The following is a 17,360-nucleotide window of genomic DNA, read 5'->3' as shown; positions in this document are numbered from 1 at the left end:
TCTCAACAAATACTTGGAAAACTTGAAGTCGACGTAGAATACGGCAACATCAGAAAATCCTTGGATCTGTACATAGTACCCTCTTTAAAACAAGACCTTTATTTGGGAATAGATTTCTGGAGACTATACGACCTCCTCCCAGAGCAACCGCAAGTAGCCGCGATAGAGTCAAACGAGGTTGGAGGACAGTAACAAGGGTAATGACCATAGACACAACCTGTCGGAAAAAGGGAAAGTGATCAACTGTTTCCCGTCATTTAATCTGGAAGGTCTGAGAAAAACCAATCTTATAAAGCATGCCATGGACGTCGGGAATGCTAAGCCCGTTAAACAAAGGCATTTTCCCGTGTCACCAGCCGTCGAAAAAAGCATGTATGTAGAAATCGACCGAATGTTACAATTAGGAGTAATTGAGGAATCGGAAAGCGCCTGGTCATCTCCGATAGTAATGGTCACCAAACCTGGCAAGGTTAGACTACGCTTGGACTGTCGCAAGGTAAGTAGCTTCACCGTAAAGGACGCATATCCCTTACCTCAAATCAGTGGAAATCGCTGAATACACCTCTAGCCTCGACCTGTAGGACGCATATTGGCAAGTGCCTTTAGAGGTCGAGTGGCGTGATAAAACGGCGTTTACTGTTCCAGGGAGGCCTCTATATCAATTCACGGTTATGCCCTTGGATGACCTCTTAGTAGTCTCGTCGAGTTTTGAGAGTCACTTGGAAGTGTTAATGGAGATTGCTTTCTGCCTTAAGCGAGCGGGATTAACTATCAACATTGACAAGAGTCACTTCTGCATGCGAAGAGTGCGCTATTTGGGACATATCATTGGCGATGGCGGTATACGAGCGGATCCTGAAAAGGTTAAAGCTATTACTGACTTCCCCATCCCGAGAACTCTGCGTCTGTTAAGGAGTTTCATGGGTCTTTGTAGTTGGTACAAGAAGTTTGTGCCAAACTTTGCTTTACTGTCCTCCCCGCTGACAGATCTGATGACGACTAAACGCAAGTTCAGCTTGACTCCCGAGGCAATAAAAGCATTCGAGGAGTTGAGCATTCGTAGGAAGTCCAAGAATATGTGTGGGAAATCTCAACCTTCTAGCTTTTGTAGTTTCTGAGATCTCTGCGTTCATACAGACGGACATGGCTAGATCGACTCGGCTAGTGATTCTGATCAAGAATATATATACTTTATGGGGTCGGAAACGCTTCCTTCTACCTGTTACATACTTTTGCACGAATCTAATATACCCTTTTACTCCACGAGTAACGGGTATAATAAAAGATTTACCTGCCCTTTCACATCAAACGTTTTCGCCCCAACCGTCAGTACAAGCACAAAGCCACCGAAATTCCCGGAGGATCAAAATGTACGACTATGTAGGATGGGGTTAATGCATCAGTTCAATCCTATAGGTGGTAAGATCTTCGTCCATTTTTACCAATTTCAATGCAGAACCGTACCGTATATGGACTCTTCGACTCCGGGGCTTCAATAAGCTGCGTTGAAGGGAATCTAGCCACCGAAATTATAGAGAAAAAAATGTCGTACAAAGCGCTGAACACCGAGGCTTCCACAGCGGATGGAAACTCTCAACAAATACTTGGAAAACTTGAAGTCGACGTAGAATACGGCAACATCAGAAAATCCTTGGATCTGTACATAGTACCCTCTTTAAAACAAGACCTTTATTTGGGAATAGATTTCTGGAGACTATACGACCTCCTCCCAGAGCAACCGCAAGTAGCCGCGATAGAGTCAAACGAGGTTGGAGGACAGTAACAAGGGTAATGACCATAGACACAACCTGTCGGAAAAAGGGAAAGTGATCAACTGTTTCCCGTCATTTAATCTGGAAGGTCTGAGAAAAACCAATCTTATAAAGCATGCCATGGACGTCGGGAATGCTAAGCCCGTTAAACAAAGGCATTTTCCCGTGTCACCAGCCGTCGAAAAAAGCATGTATGTAGAAATCGACCGAATGTTACAATTAGGAGTAATTGAGGAATCGGAAAGCGCCTGGTCATCTCCGATAGTAATGGTCACCAAACCTGGCAAGGTTAGACTACGCTTGGACTGTCGCAAGGTAAGTAGCTTCACCGTAAAGGACGCATATCCCTTACCTCAAATCAGTGGAAATCGCTGAATACACCTCTAGCCTCGACCTGTAGGACGCATATTGGCAAGTGCCTTTAGAGGTCGAGTGGCGTGATAAAACGGCGTTTACTGTTCCAGGGAGGCCTCTATATCAATTCACGGTTATGCCCTTGGATGACCTCTTAGTAGTCTCGTCGAGTTTTGAGAGTCACTTGGAAGTGTTAATGGAGATTGCTTTCTGCCTTAAGCGAGCGGGATTAACTATCAACATTGACAAGAGTCACTTCTGCATGCGAAGAGTGCGCTATTTGGGACATATCATTGGCGATGGCGGTATACGAGCGGATCCTGAAAAGGTTAAAGCTATTACTGACTTCCCCATCCCGAGAACTCTGCGTCTGTTAAGGAGTTTCATGGGTCTTTGTAGTTGGTACAAGAAGTTTGTGCCAAACTTTGCTTTACTGTCCTCCCCGCTGACAGATCTGATGACGACTAAACGCAAGTTCAGCTTGACTCCCGAGGCAATAAAAGCATTCGAGGAGTTAAAAGCATGCCTTAGCGAGACACCCGTATTGTGCAATCCTGATTTTGCAAAGCCATTCGCAATCTATTGCGACGCAAGCGAAACCGGTGTCGGAGCCGTGTAAGTTCAAGAGTCGAAGGAAGGTGATGAGCGACCAGTTGCATTCATTTCAAAAAACTGTACAAAGCGCAACGAAGTTAAACGGTCACGGAGCAAGAATACCTAGCCGCAATTGTAGTGCTTAAGCATTTCAGAGCTTATGTAGAAGACCATCCGTTTAAGATAGTTACCGATCACGCGTTGCTTCAATGGCTGATGGCAAACCGCGACTTAAGCTCCTGATTAGGGCGAATATGTCGTGCCGGACTCTTCGTCGCGCACAAATGAAGACGAGGTCGCTGCAGTGGATGACCGGGAAGGCTTGTCGGTAGATTTAAGCTCAGAACATTTCAAATCATCCAAGTACAAGGAGATTGCCGCAAAGGTGTCTGCTATTGAACAGAACTTCCCCGATCTAAGGTTGGAGGACGGTTACGTGTACAGGAAAACGGAGCATCTATCTGGAAAGCAGGTCCACGACGAATACGCTTGGAGGCTATGGATTCCTAGGGAGCTAGTTCCAGAAATCCTTTTCCAAGCGTACAACAGCCCCTTATCTTCACAAGGGGGAATAGATAAGACTATCGAGCGAATCAGACGGTATTATTTTTGGCCCCGACTAGTACTCGAAGTAAAAGCGTATATGAATGCATGCGAAACCAGTAAAACTACCAAGCCACCGAACCAGGCTTTAGGACCACCGTTGGACAAGGCACCTGAATCCTTACGATTCTTTCAGCGTATCTATATCGACTTTCTAGGCGCCTACCCACGATCCAGAAGCGAAAACGTCGGAATTTTTATTGTTCTCGATCTTTTCGACAAAATTTGTATTTTTAAAACCAGTCAAAAAAATCAACGCTAACGTAGTAATCAAGTACCTTGAAGGCGAACTGTTTATGACCTTTGGCGTTCCCGAAATGGTCGTGTCGGACAACGGGTCGCAATTTCAATCAGAAGTCTTCCAGAGGCTGATGCGACAATACGGAGTTTCACACACACTGACCGTTTTCCATTCGACGCGAGCTAACGCTTCCGAGCGAGTAAACCGTTCTGTTATTTCTGGTATCCGATCGTATGTTTGCCCTAACCAAAAGGACTGGGATGAGAGCCTAAATAAAATTTGTTGTGCGTTGCGTTCTTCAGTGCACAGTAGTATTGGAACCACACCCTCTTACTTAGCTTTCGGACAGCACATGATAACAAATGGACCTACGTATTCCTTGCTAAGGAAGTTGAACCTAATGGACGAACGATTTTTAATGTACAACAGACAAGATTCGTTGGAGATAATTCGAGAATAAGCGATATAACCGACGCTCTCGAGAAGTTTCTTTCGCCAAAGGACAGGAAGTGTAACGTCCCTTCAGGCGGTATCAACCTTGGGTATCTGGACGGAAATACTCTAGTCTGATTGTAGAAGGGGGATTTTGTAACGGCGCCTGTAGCGACTAACGTAACACACAACCTCAATTTATACTAGGTTCAACGTGGTGTACCAAGCCTTGCCACCCAGTCTAAATCTAGGATGCCGTAGGTCAAACAGTTGACTTTGGGTTGCACTGAGAGCTGCCTCAGCTGTGTGGTATTTCCGAAAAAAAGCCGACGCGGCATGGCTCGAATTCTAGCACGTTCTTTTTTGGAAAACCTTCTAGCGAGCAAGGCGTATTTCATCAAATCAGTAAGTCGTCCTTGGAAACTTAAACCATAACTAAATCGCGCTCCGCGCTTAAGTCGCACTTTTCAAACATATCCAAGGCCGCGTGTCGCGAAAATTGCGACAGTGTTCTAACGATTTGTTCGGCAGCACTTGCCTCGAGTGCTGCCGTCATTCAATCGAATGACGACGACCTCCTAGAGAAGGACTTTCTCTGCAGCTTGGACCAACCCGATCGCGCTCAGCGATCAGCTTGAGTCGCTTTTTCTAATCTAAGTCGCAGCCACGCTACAGCAAGGATTGCGGCGATTTCTGGTCATTTGGATCCACAAGACAACTGCCACAAGGAGCACCTCACTGCTAAAAGTCTCAATGTGGCTGCCCCGCGGAGCACCCTCGACAGAAAATCGCATTGGTGAGCACTCCTGACTGAAATTTTGAGGCGGTTGGGTAAGTAAGTTGTATTAAGAAATAATATACGACAGAAATTTACCATATTATTCGAGCTCAATTCATCTATTGCCTATTACCATAAGAGAAATCAATTAAAATGATAGCTATGTTAAATAATAAATATACTGTAAACCCAAGGCCATTGGTTCATTCTTTTATTTCAACTTACTTGCGCCCTGCTGAAGAAATTAGGCAGGTTTACTGATATAATATGATATATTTCTCCCTAAAGAATAAGTGTGGCTATCCCTTGCTAAATAAAGTAGTTTAAGAAACATTTGTAATTAAGAGCAAAGCTAATGAATGTCCATTAGGTACACATGTCAAGCGTATATAAAAAATCCCCACTGTACTTTAGTTTTCGCACTTCCGTAATCTTAGCGTAAATGACAATCTGTGAAAATCTTACTAGCGCGTCAAATATAACAAACATGAAAGCTTACATTTTGAACTCCATGAATGCTTCCTCGGGCGTAGATGGACAAAGGGGTGACCAGAGCCATGCTCTTGGGGGTGATCAAGGTAGGGTGGGCATTCCGCAACCACGACAACAACTGTGGCTTCGCTTCCACCTAATTTCTTTCACGAACTCGGTTATCCTCTAGAATCCTTTCCTAAATTTGTTTATTGATCTTCCGGTTGGCAATCTCGCTTTGCTCTTGTGGTAAGCACGCTCAATTCTTGACTTATAAATAATAGTGTGTAGCTAGTTTACGATCCGTCCTAATATTCCTCAAAAATAAAACTCAAAAATAATGATTATTGTTGATTTTAATTTTTTTTGATCAAATATAAAACCCACTTGGACGCCACGGGTTTTCTATACCGATTTTGGACGTTCTTTTTACATAGTCCTATGAAACGAATGCCGACGCACCACCTCTAACAAAAAGAAGCTTGAACTTGGCCTCTGCATCCCGTTAAATGGTATTTTAATTTTAGTCAGTTAGGGAGAGACTTCCAGCCTTTGTTTTGTTCACGTATTAAAACATGCTCTTTATATATATATAATTATATTTCTTCGCTCTAAGCACGCTCGCACATTGTGCAAATACATATATGGGACGTTCCATGTCAACCCGGCCACCTTACTTTTTTCTTTTTTTTGTATGTGGACAGTACCACATTGATTGCAAAGCCACTTGCTTCCAATAGTTTACCTCATACCTATTTTGTCAATGTTACCACTCTTTCGCCGTATAATCGCGTTGAAAGAAAACACAAAATCATTTTTATCCTGCGAACGGAAGAAACAATTAGCATGGTTCAAAAGCAGAAAAATGTGTCTTCCTATGGCCGATTACGAGAAAAAAAATAGATTTTATTGGACCGTAGATGACCAAGCGATAGCGTTTTTAAAGTCTAAAAGTAGGATTTCGTCCAAAGGGCCAGACTGCAAAAATACCATTATATTTTTCTCGGAAAGCCCCATGTTTAACGGATTTTATGCCACTGGTTTCAAAGTGGGATCTCTCTTGAGGAATTAGCTATGAATTCTTTTGTACGTTTTTGTAGTCGTTAACTGTCAGAAAAAGCTAATAAGTAATATAAAATAATCGTATATGCTTTGGAAAAAATTAAGAAATCAATGAAAAGAATTCATAGCTAATTCTTCAAGAGAGATCCCACTCTGAAACCAGTGGCATAAAATCCGTTAAATATGGGGCTTTCTGAGAAAAATATAATGGTATTTTTGCAGACTGGCCCTTTAGACGAAATCCTACTTTTAGACTTTAAAAACGCTATCGCTTGGTCATCTACGGTCCAATAAAATCTATTTTTTTCTCGTAATCGGCTATGAAAAGACAGAGTTTTCTGCTTTTGAACCATGCTAATTGTTTCTTCCGTTCGCAGGATAAAAATGATTTTGTGTTTTCTTTTTAACGCGATTATACAGCGAAAGAGTGGTAACATTGACAAAATAGGTATGAGGTAAACTATTGGAAGCAAGTGGCTTTGCAATCAATGTGGTACTGTCCACATACAAAAAAAAGAAAAAAGTGGGGTGGCCGGGTTGACATGGAACGTCCCATATACACATAAATATTCAAATATATATATATATTTATGGGCAAATACTTATATACACATAAATATATATAAAATATAAATATATGGACAATTCTCTGTGACCAGGCGAAGTAACGCCACTCACACTAAGGATAACGTATTAACACTTTCTTTGTCTCGCTATCTAAAGCATACACCGACTGAGGAAATATCGGCCAAAATATCTTCTAATATATTGGATGATGTTCTTTGGGATGATGATCTCAACCTGCCAACACGTATTCATACGGAAACACTGCGCAGTGTTCTTAATGGATCTTACGGCTGTGCTACTGGTTTCACTCTACCTGATTACCGCCAGGCATCCATGGCAAGAGTTCCAGGAAATTCATCTAGCCGCAGAATTGGAAACAACTGTCTTAAAATGTTCTTTCAAAATATATCTGGAATGAGGACCAAAACTCAAACAGTCTTTATGAACACATCCAATAGTGATTATGACGTAATAATATTGGTGAAGACCTGGCTCAACCCTAACTTTAGCTTCAGCGAGTTCTTCGATGCAAATCTGATTAACGTCTATCATAAGGACAGAGACTTCAGCAGAATGCAGTTCGATAGAGGTGGTGGTGTCATTGTGGCTGTACGCCGTACTTTTTGATGCATAACTGTTAAGCTTTAAAACTAAGACTCACTTCTGGACCAGTTGGCTTTCGAGGTAGCTGGATCGTCAGGATAGGCTTTAATAGTTGCTTCGCTTTATCAGGCACTTGGGCCGTTCTTTTACAAACCAAACAGATTTGGCAAAAAAAAAATGTAACATTTTTGATTTGCCTGAAACTTTTTTTACACGTACTATTCGGAATATCAGGATTTGACCGAAAAAAAAATTATTTTTTTTAGTTAGAATATTTTTAAGTTTGCCAAAAATCGTCAAATTTAAAAAAATTCCCTCTAATTGAAAATCTGTATCTCCGGTTATATGAATCCGATTGACTTCATGTCTATTGCATTAATTCCTCTAAAACCTGTTCTTTCAAAATAAAATTTCTAAAAAAAAAAGTTTTTAATTTCTTAAAAATAAAAATAAATTAAGATTTTAAAAAAAATTTAACCATTGACCCCACAAAAAAAATAATTTTTTTATTTTAATACTTGCGCCATATTGTTAGTTACAATCGGTTTTTGTAAAAAGTTGGAGCCACTTTTAGTTTTTAAAATATCGAATTTGTTTTAGCAAGGCCTCGGCTTTTTTCAATGAAAAAAGTCGCAGCATGTAGGTCTACTCTCTCACTCTTATCGGATCCTTATGGAATTCACGTTTTCTCATCGTTTACTAGTCCTTTAACAATTGTTAAGATTACAAGTTAAGTTTTAAATCTTTTGACAATTTCTAAATGACAAAAAGTAAAAAGTCATTTTTTAATCTATTAAAAACTTACATTTTTTTATTTAACCGTCCATTTAATAAACAATAATTTTAAAATTTTTTTATTTATAATTTTTTTGTATTACGTAATTTATAAAAATTTTTTTAATTTTTTAAAAAAATTTATTAAATTTTATAATTTTTTATTTTTATTAAATACATTTTTTTAAACAATTAAAGAAAATATTTAAAAATGTTCAATAAATTACATAATACAAAACAAAATTTTAAAATTATTGCATAGCATTGCACTTCTTCTTTACATTTTCCTTAGTACTTGTATTGGATTATAAAGTGCGTGCATTATTGGTGTAGCCTTTTCTACGATTTTGTTTAAAAATATAAAAATTAAAGGTTTTATAACGGCTGAGACTGTGTAACAGGTTACAATAGATAATCCTCCTTTTACCGCGATTTCTTCAGATTCACCTAAAGGTTATAAATGTCTTGGTCATCCATGGTGACTCCAGTTTTTAAGGTATCACTTCCCACCGAGGATATTTAATTCGCTGTTGTGGGGTCTGGCTGCTATAAAAACAATTTCACATTTTTGTCGAATTTTATTATTTTGACAACAAACGAAAAGCCCATATGTTTTTTTTTATTGTAAAATGTCACAAAACACCAAAAAATCCTAGAAAATGGTACGTTGTTTTTATAGCAAAACACGAAACTTTAAAATCGAATTACAAGAGAACCATGCATTTCCGCCGATAATCTTCTTCACGTAAATTCCTAAGAAATAGCAGTCCATCGAAGGTAATTTTTTCGCGGTATCTTCTAGACTATTACCATTATTCTCTGTTTAATTTTTTAGGTTGAATGCTGTAAAATAATAGTGTGTATTACCATGAAATCAGACATTTTTACCACGTATCTAAAATGTTTTGCGTTGCTTAAAGTAGGGAGAGTGGGGGAATTTCGTCACTGGGGCAACTATGTAAAATGCAATATTTAGGAATCCATAAGTCGTAAAAATATATAAGTTTTTTGTTTTAGTCCTTCAAGACGGCATGACACAACCAATGCATTTTTTTTGCACAGAAGGTCAATATAATTAAGTTATAATATTAAATGTGTTCAAAAGCTACAATTAATTCTCGACGCAATTTTTTCTGTATTCCACAATTGAAAAGGGATAAGATACAGTTTTTTTTATATAATACACAGTGCTATAATGTGCATTTCTGTGTTAGTGATTTTTAACTTCGCGCCTAATTTCGGAAAAAAAATAATTATTTCTAAAAAAGTACTGTGGGGAAATTTCGCCACCCTATGCTTAGGGTTAACTCGCACCTATTTTAAATACATATATTTTTATTTGACGAGCTGGCTAACGAACAGACTACCAGCAGCAGCAACAAATATAGGACGTCAACAAAAATGGTACGCTTGATCAGTGTAGCATATTTACAGGCGTTAAACTCCCTAAATTTTTCAGGTGACGAAATTGCCCCAGTGGTGTGGCGATTTTACCCCCCTATGTGGCGAGATTGCCCCAGTATATTGGTTTTACTTTTTAATTTTTTATACCCTTGTAGAGGGTATTATAATTTCAGTCAGATGTTTGCAACGCAGTGAAGGAGACGTTTCCGACCACATAAAGTATATATATTCTTGATCAGCACCAATAGCCGAGTCTATCTAGCCATGTCCGTCTGTCCGTTTCTATGCGAACTAGTCTCTCAGTTTTAAAGCTATCGCGATGAAACTTTCCCGAAAATCTTCTTTCTATTGCAGGTAGTACATATGTCGGAGCGAGCCGGATCGGACCACTATATCTTAAGGCTCCCATAGGAATATTCAAACATATATAAGAAAATTCTTGTTAATTTGTAGGAAGTAGGCGTTTTAATTCTTGACTACTTAAAAACAAAATTCAAAAATAGGAACACTGAATCTGGAATCCCTGGAACTGCACCGAGTGAGTATTACTTTATCTGCAAGGGTATATAAGCTTCGGCTGGCCGAAGGTAGCTTCCTTTCTTGTTTATAAATCACAAAGGTAATTTAAAAAAAGGGGAATATCACATTTTAATGCTTGGTGCTAACCGTATTCAACAATAAAAATAGAAATATGATAACGTGTCTCAAGATGGACAAAAAATAGCTTTGAAAAAATGCTGACGAAATTGCCCTACTCTCCCCTACATATTTCATTATTTTTAATTTTATTATAACCGGCATTAATTTTTAGAAAGGAAATCGAGTATTATTATAAAAGAGTAGATGTCGATTTGCGTCATGTTCCCCCAGCCCAAACCATAAGACCTAAAATTCTGGAAAAAATTAGGTCTGAATCGTGTGTTAGAGGAGGTGTGCACTAAGAAAGGAATTTTTAAAATTCGGCTCCTAAGGACTCCCAGGACTCTCGAATAATCCGAAATTGCTTGATTAAAACATCAACCATTCCCACAGTTTTCAACCAAACAAGTTAATATTTTTATTTTAAGCTTTGCACCGATTATGCGATCGGATCGGTTTTTGGTTTAGAGTATGGAGCTATGCCATACAATCAGTAAGATATTTATACCCGTTACTCGTAGAGTAAAAGGGTATATTGTATTCATGCAAAAGTATGTAACAGCTAGAAGGAGGCGTTTCCGACCCCATAAAGTATATATATTCTTGATCAGGGTCACTAGCCGAGTCGATCTAGCCATGTCCGTCTGTCCGTCTGTCTGTCTGTATGAACGCTGAGATCTCGGAAACTACAAAAGCTAGAAGGTTGGGATTTCCTACACATATTCTTGGGCTTCCTACGCAGCGCAAGTTTATTTTATCATGGTGCCACGCCCATCCTAACGCCCACAAACCGCAAAAAGCCGTGGCGCCTACAGTTTTGTGTACAAACAGTACCAATTCCGTGCCATAGATGGCGCCGTCGCCGCGTGTTCAACACTCCTGCTGGTGCTGGAAAAAAGCTGGACACTCTAATTTGGAATATGTGAATGCAAAATGTAAATTATTTGAAATAGGGCGCGCGGAAAACATACAAGGAGGCATATTTATATTAAAGTTGTTAAGCTGAGTAACGGGTATTTAATAGTCGAGGAACTCGACTATAGCGTTCTCTCTGGTTTTTTTTTTTAACCCACAGTTGATTTTATACGATTTTTTTGTAAGATTGCGGGGGTTGCGGGGGGCCTTTTTGGCAGCACGTTGTTTTTGTTTTTTGTATGCTTCGGCAGTTCGCAGCACTCACGAACGTCAACATAAGCAGAGCGAGAGAGTAGTGAGCAGAGATAGAGAGTCATTTGAAGCGAAAGAGAGGCTGCCAATGTTTTTTTCTGGTATGGAAATACCTGATCAACATTTTACTATTTGGATACCAGAACGGATTATCTAATGGATGCAATTCTAAGTCAAAGTGTGTAGGCAAACCATAAAATGCACAAGGAATTTTTGTTTTGATTTTAAAAAACTTTTGGATTGGTTTTTAAAAGGAAAAACTTGTGTTATTTTGTATATTTTCTTTTTTATATTTTTAAGGTTTTTGGGGGTTAGATCTGTTAGAAATAAACGGTAAAAAAGAGAAAGAGTTCTTTTCTGCATTCGGTTAGCTAACCAAAACTATATAATTAGGCTATCAGAACGGTGGAGTTAAGTTGAGAATAAGGTGAGGTTAGTGCGGGGTTAAGTTGCGATTAAGGAGGTATTAGATAGATTAGGGTAAAAGTAATGTAAGGGAAGGGTGAAGGTGAGAAAGGTAAGGTTCTTCGGACTTTAGTGAGGATAAGGTGGGTCAAGGTGACAAAGAAAAAGATGACTAAGACAAAGTGAAGTTAAAGTAAGTACGTATAGTAAGTAACATATTTTTTCAGGTGAGACTAAAGTTAGGTTAAGGTTAAGGCTAAGAAGAGGAAGAACTGGTGCTAAGGGCCAAGGGTTCGAATAAAATAGGTGGGGGTAAGGTGCGGTAATATTAGGGTTAATGCGGTGTTAAGGTAAGGTATGTTATGGCTAGAAGGATATGGATAGAATATTATTGGGTTCTAGGTGGGTTTACTTTTTAGCTAATATTACGCGGGATTTTACTTTGATATTAATTTGAATTTGAATATTGTCAACTTATTTGCTTCCTTTTTTTCTGCCAACTTCGAACCCGCTTCTAGCTGATATAACTAGAAAGTTTTAAACAATATTCCAGAAATTAGTAGTATCGGCTCCCTTGGTATAACTGATAGGGACATTTCTGAAGCTATAGTTCACTTCGACAATTCCAAGAAGCTGATGCTGATGGAGTATCTTCGCTCTATCTAAAACATTGCTATTCTGGTCTTCTTGAACCTCTTAAAATCATTTTTTCTGCCTCTCTAGCTCAGATATAACTAGCTCTCTTGATATAATTGATTTATTTATTTATTTGTTTATTGTATCCTAGCGTTACAAGTTTTTGAAACTTGATGAGGAAGAAGAAGATTTTCGTGACGGTCATGAATTGGTTATACTCCGTCCCCGAAAATGCATAACGCGCCTAAAGAAGTTTCACTTCAAGCAAGAATAAACTCTAGCCTCGGCAAGCCGAAGTTTAGATACCCTTGCAGATCATTCTATTAATTTACAAATCGCAAAAATGTTAAAGTTCCTATTATTTCGCTTTAATTATACCCTTGCAGAGGGTATTAAAATTTCAGTCAGATGTTTGCAACGCAGTGAAGGAGACGTTTCCGACCACATAAATTATATATATTCTTATCAGCACCAATAGCCGAGTCTATCTAGCCATGTCCGTCTGTCCGTATGTCCGTTTCTATGCGAACTACTCTCTCAGTTTTAAAGCTATCGCGATGAAACTTTCCCGAAGGTCTTCTTTCTATTGCAGGTAGTACATATGTGGGAGCGAGCCGGTTTGGACCACTATATCTTACGGCTCCCATAGGAATATTCAAACAAATATAAGAAAATTAATTGTAACTTTGTAGGAAGTAGGCGTTTTGATTCTTGACTACTTAAAAACAAAATTTAAATAAATTTAAACGCTGAATCTGGAATCCCTGAAACTGCACCGTGTGAGCATTCTTTTATCTGCAAGGGTATATAAGCTTCGGCTGGCCGAAGCTAGCTTCCTTTCTTGTTTTTCGATCGTTTCTATGGCAGCTATATGATATAGTAGTTCGATCTTTTTAAAATTAAAATCGAAATTTGGAAATATTTAAAAATAGTCATAACCCAGAGTAGAATAGAATGTAATAGAAATCAACAAAGATATAATTTTTTTCCCAATAATTTCCATTTCATTTTTCGACCGTTCCTTTGGCAGCTATGATAAAGTGATCCGATTTTTTAAATATTTAATTCGAAATTCAGAAATATATAAAAACCAAGAACGGAAGCTACCTTCGGCCAGTCGAAGCTTATATACCCTTGCAGATAAAGTAATGCTCACTCGGTGCAGTTCCAGGGATTCCAGATTCAGCGTTTCTATTTATTCAAATTTTGTTTTTAAGTAGTCAAGAATTAAAGCTTATATACCCTTGCAGATAAAGTAATACTCACTCGGTGCAGTTCCAGGGATTCCAGATTCAGCGTTTCTATTTATTTAAATTTTGTTTTTAAGTAGTCAAGAATCAAAACGCCTACTTCCCACAAAGTTACAATAAATTTTCTTATATTTGTTTGAATATTCCTATGGGAGCCTTAAGATATAGTGGTCCGATCCGGCTCTCTCCGACATATGTACTACCTGCAATAGAAAGAAGACTTTCGGGAAAGTTTCATCGCGATAGCTTTATAACTGAGAGACTAGTTCGCATAGAAACGGACAGATGGACAGACGGACAGACAGACAGACGGACAGACGGACATGGCTAGATAGACTCGGCTATTGGTGCTGATCAAGAATATATATACTTTATGTGGTCGGAAACGTCTCCTTCACTGCGTTGCAAACATCTGACTGAAATTATAATACCCTCTACAAGGGTATAATAATATTCCCAAGAGTAGAAGGTAATATTTGAAAAAACACCGAAGCTAGAATTTCTTCGGACTGAAATTATAAATATATAAAAAATAGTGATTTTTAATCGACCTATGTTTACTATTGAGTGCGTTAGCGAACTCGAGGTCATTTTTAGAAGTTGAGTTTATAATTCAACAGTCTAGCATTTCAACACACTGCACTCGGTGAGGAGTAAACCTCGGACTTTCTGGGATTTGCAAATTTCGGTAGGTCGTCAACGCTACCTCATATACCCCTCACTATTAGCTTCGTTCAAAAGTGTGTAACAGGTAAAAGGAAGTTTCTGACCCTCTAAACTATATATATTCTTGATCTAGCCATGTCCGTCTGTCCGTCTGTCTGTCTGTATGAACGCTGGGATCTCGGAAACTACAAAAGCTAGAAGGTTAAGATTTCCCACACTTATTCTTGGGCTTCCTACGCAGCGCAAGTTTATTTCAGCCGAGTGCCACGCCCCTATAACGCCCACAATCGCCCACTAACGATTTTAAAATGTGTCTGGCGCCCACACCTTTAATGATTTCCGTGAAGTATAAATGCAATTTTGTTGTTCATATTTATACCTTTCGAAATGTAGAAGACATACGCAATCAAAAAAAAAGTTATATATCCATCTCCCTCGCACTCCCTCTAGCCGAGTGACGGGTATTAGATAGTCGGGACACGAACCCGACTATAGCGTTCTCTCTTGTTTTAATTGATATATTTTTATTTATGTAATATTGTTTACTTGTAAATAAATATGAAATAAACCAAATCCGTGCTTCCAAACTAACCTAAGACAGAAAAAAAGAGATAATGAAATGATAAACGAGAGATATATACTACAAGTTTCACTTCTGTCGTGCGGAGGCTTGCCACACCCATTTTTTTCTGCCTCTCTCAGGGTTCATAAATGCGGAAGTAAATTTGAGATCTTCAACTACAGGCCTATTGCTAAAATCAACTAAAAAACCTCTTAATGAGATAAAAAACTAGTGACGATCGCACCTTCAACATACAAATGTTCTGATATCAACGTTTGTGACGGCCCGCCCTAGCAAACTATTCCATCCTTTTTCTTCTTCACTCTTCACAGGCGTTTTTATTGCAGCGTGAAAATTAGAAAATCGTTAGACCCGTTTTTGAGACATTTTTGTTTTGCTATAATTTTTAAAATGTATTATTTAGACAAGTTACTTTCAGAAGGCGTTTAAAGTATTTTTAAATTTTATCATATGACCCCTCATTCGAGGGGTATTTCAATAGAAAAAAAAATAAAACATTGCCAGGGGGCATTGATCCCTACCGGCCCCAACAGCTCCAAATTTCGAAATTTTCACTTTTTCACTTTCACCGCTCTCTCTTCCAAGCCAATCGATTTTCTTAAAGACTTGGTTGTATCACTCATTATGATCGGACCATCAAAGCAGATTTTCAATTCTGCGGCAATATATAGTAGTCGCCTTCGCACACTCTCCTCGTGCGCTTCGTCACTACATGGACTGCCGTCCATAGTCATAAGCAATATAGCTAAGCTGATCGACAGATTACTGGTTAAAAAGTTATCTTTCCATTTAAATGCCTATATTGACCCAAATCAGCATGCGTTCATGCCTGGACGTTCTACGACCACGAACCTAGCTATTTTCACAAAGCATTGTTGACAATCATTTGAGTCCCATTTGAAGGTGGACACAGTTTATACAAGGGGTGCTTAAAACTGCTTTATGGCAGTGCATTTACAAACACAATTTAACGACTCACACACTGTCATGAAAAAGGCAAGAACAATTTGCATTGTGAGTTGAGACAAAAAAAAGTTCAATGGAATTGTTGTTGGCTTGGCTCGTTACGGACAGCGACACAAAGAGGAACTTGTGCGTGCCATAGGAGATATGGCAAGTGCCGATCCGTATGCTAAGTGCCAAAATAAAATCAAATGTGCTCGCGTGCCATACAGACATTTTACAGACCTTGCCAAGGCTTTTGAAAAGGTCTGTCACTCTGCCTTACAAAAAAGCCTTTCAAGCTTGGCATTCACTCTTATTTTCTAGAATGGATTTAATCTTTTATGGTAATCAAGTTGAAGTCAGTGGATCTGTTTCAAACTTATATGAAGTATTATGATTTCAGTCAGAAGTTTGCAACGCAGTGGAGGAGACGTTTCTGACCCCATAAAGTATATATATTCTTGATCAGCATAACTAGACGAGTCGATCTAGTGTAGCGAGCGAAGTACTTGATATATTATTTTACTTATTTACTTCATAAAATATATATGTTCATATATATACACATATTTATACACACTTATTAATCTCAACATTTGGTTGACAACTAAAATGCTGACTATGCATTCCCACGGTGCCGGCTGGCTCTCGCTCACTAACACATCGAGCCAGCCGTCTCTGGGCATGTATGTGTGTACGTGAATATGCTAACGCTGCATTTACTTCGCCCGCTGCTCACTCAATTCTAGCAGCTAAGAATGTTTGACTTCTGAATAAATTCACTCTCAAACTGGACGTCTTCGTGTTTACATCTTTTATTTAAATCCCGTTATCACATGGCGACCGTGACAGGACCGTCACAACCATGTATAAAATAAAAACATATAATTGTTATTGTGTTTACGTGTATTAACTGAAAAGGTTAATAAACATATAAATTAAAAAAAAAAAAAAAAAAATTACTTCACCCCTCGTGGGTACATACTGAAAAACATGAAAATTAAGCTAATAAAAAAAAACAACAATAAACAACAACTGCGAATTTTTGTGAAGTGTGGTGAAATGAAGTGCCCCACCGAGCACCGACAACTGCGAATTTTTGTGAAGTGTGGCGAAGTGAAGTGCCCCGCCGAAAGAATGAAAGTGTGGTAGACAGCCCCGTCTACTACACCGTTTGGATAAGAATCAAAGGTGAAGAATAAAGTGCGGTAGACAACCCCGTCTACTGCGCCGCCGTCTGGATAAGGCGAGGTGTGAAGAAAGTGTGGTAGGCAGCCCCGTCTACTACACCGCCGTTTGGAGGAGAATCGAATGCGAAGAATAAAGTGCGGTAGACAGCCCCGTCTACTGCGCCGCCGATTGGAAACGGAACACGGTAGACCTATCGCCCACTGTGTCAACGTGGGATGCGATG

The 17,360-nt window shown here is 38.9% G+C and overlaps 1 protein-coding gene across 3 annotated transcripts in view; it reads left to right on the top strand.

Moving 5' to 3' along the window:
• The window catches only part of Parp1 (Poly-(ADP-ribose) polymerase), a 190,189-nt gene that overhangs the window by 64,822 nt on the left and 108,007 nt on the right, over positions 1-17,360 (top strand). The window contains exon 4 of one of the 3 annotated variants that reach the window (XR_011418391.1): positions 10,010-10,193. The exons of the other annotated variants lie outside the window; for them this stretch is intronic. The gene's annotated coding sequence lies outside the window, so the exon portion shown is untranslated. The remainder of the gene's footprint in view (positions 1-10,009; positions 10,194-17,360) is intronic. 3 annotated transcript variants of the gene reach the window in all.

The sequence above is a fragment of the Drosophila takahashii genome, chromosome 3L, assembly GCF_030179915.1.
Source record: "Drosophila takahashii strain IR98-3 E-12201 chromosome 3L, DtakHiC1v2, whole genome shotgun sequence".
In the NCBI taxonomy this organism is placed as follows: Eukaryota; Metazoa; Arthropoda; class Insecta; order Diptera; family Drosophilidae; genus Drosophila; species Drosophila takahashii.
The sequence above is the reverse complement of the archived record's forward strand: the minus strand, read 5'-3'. Positions and strand labels throughout refer to the sequence as shown.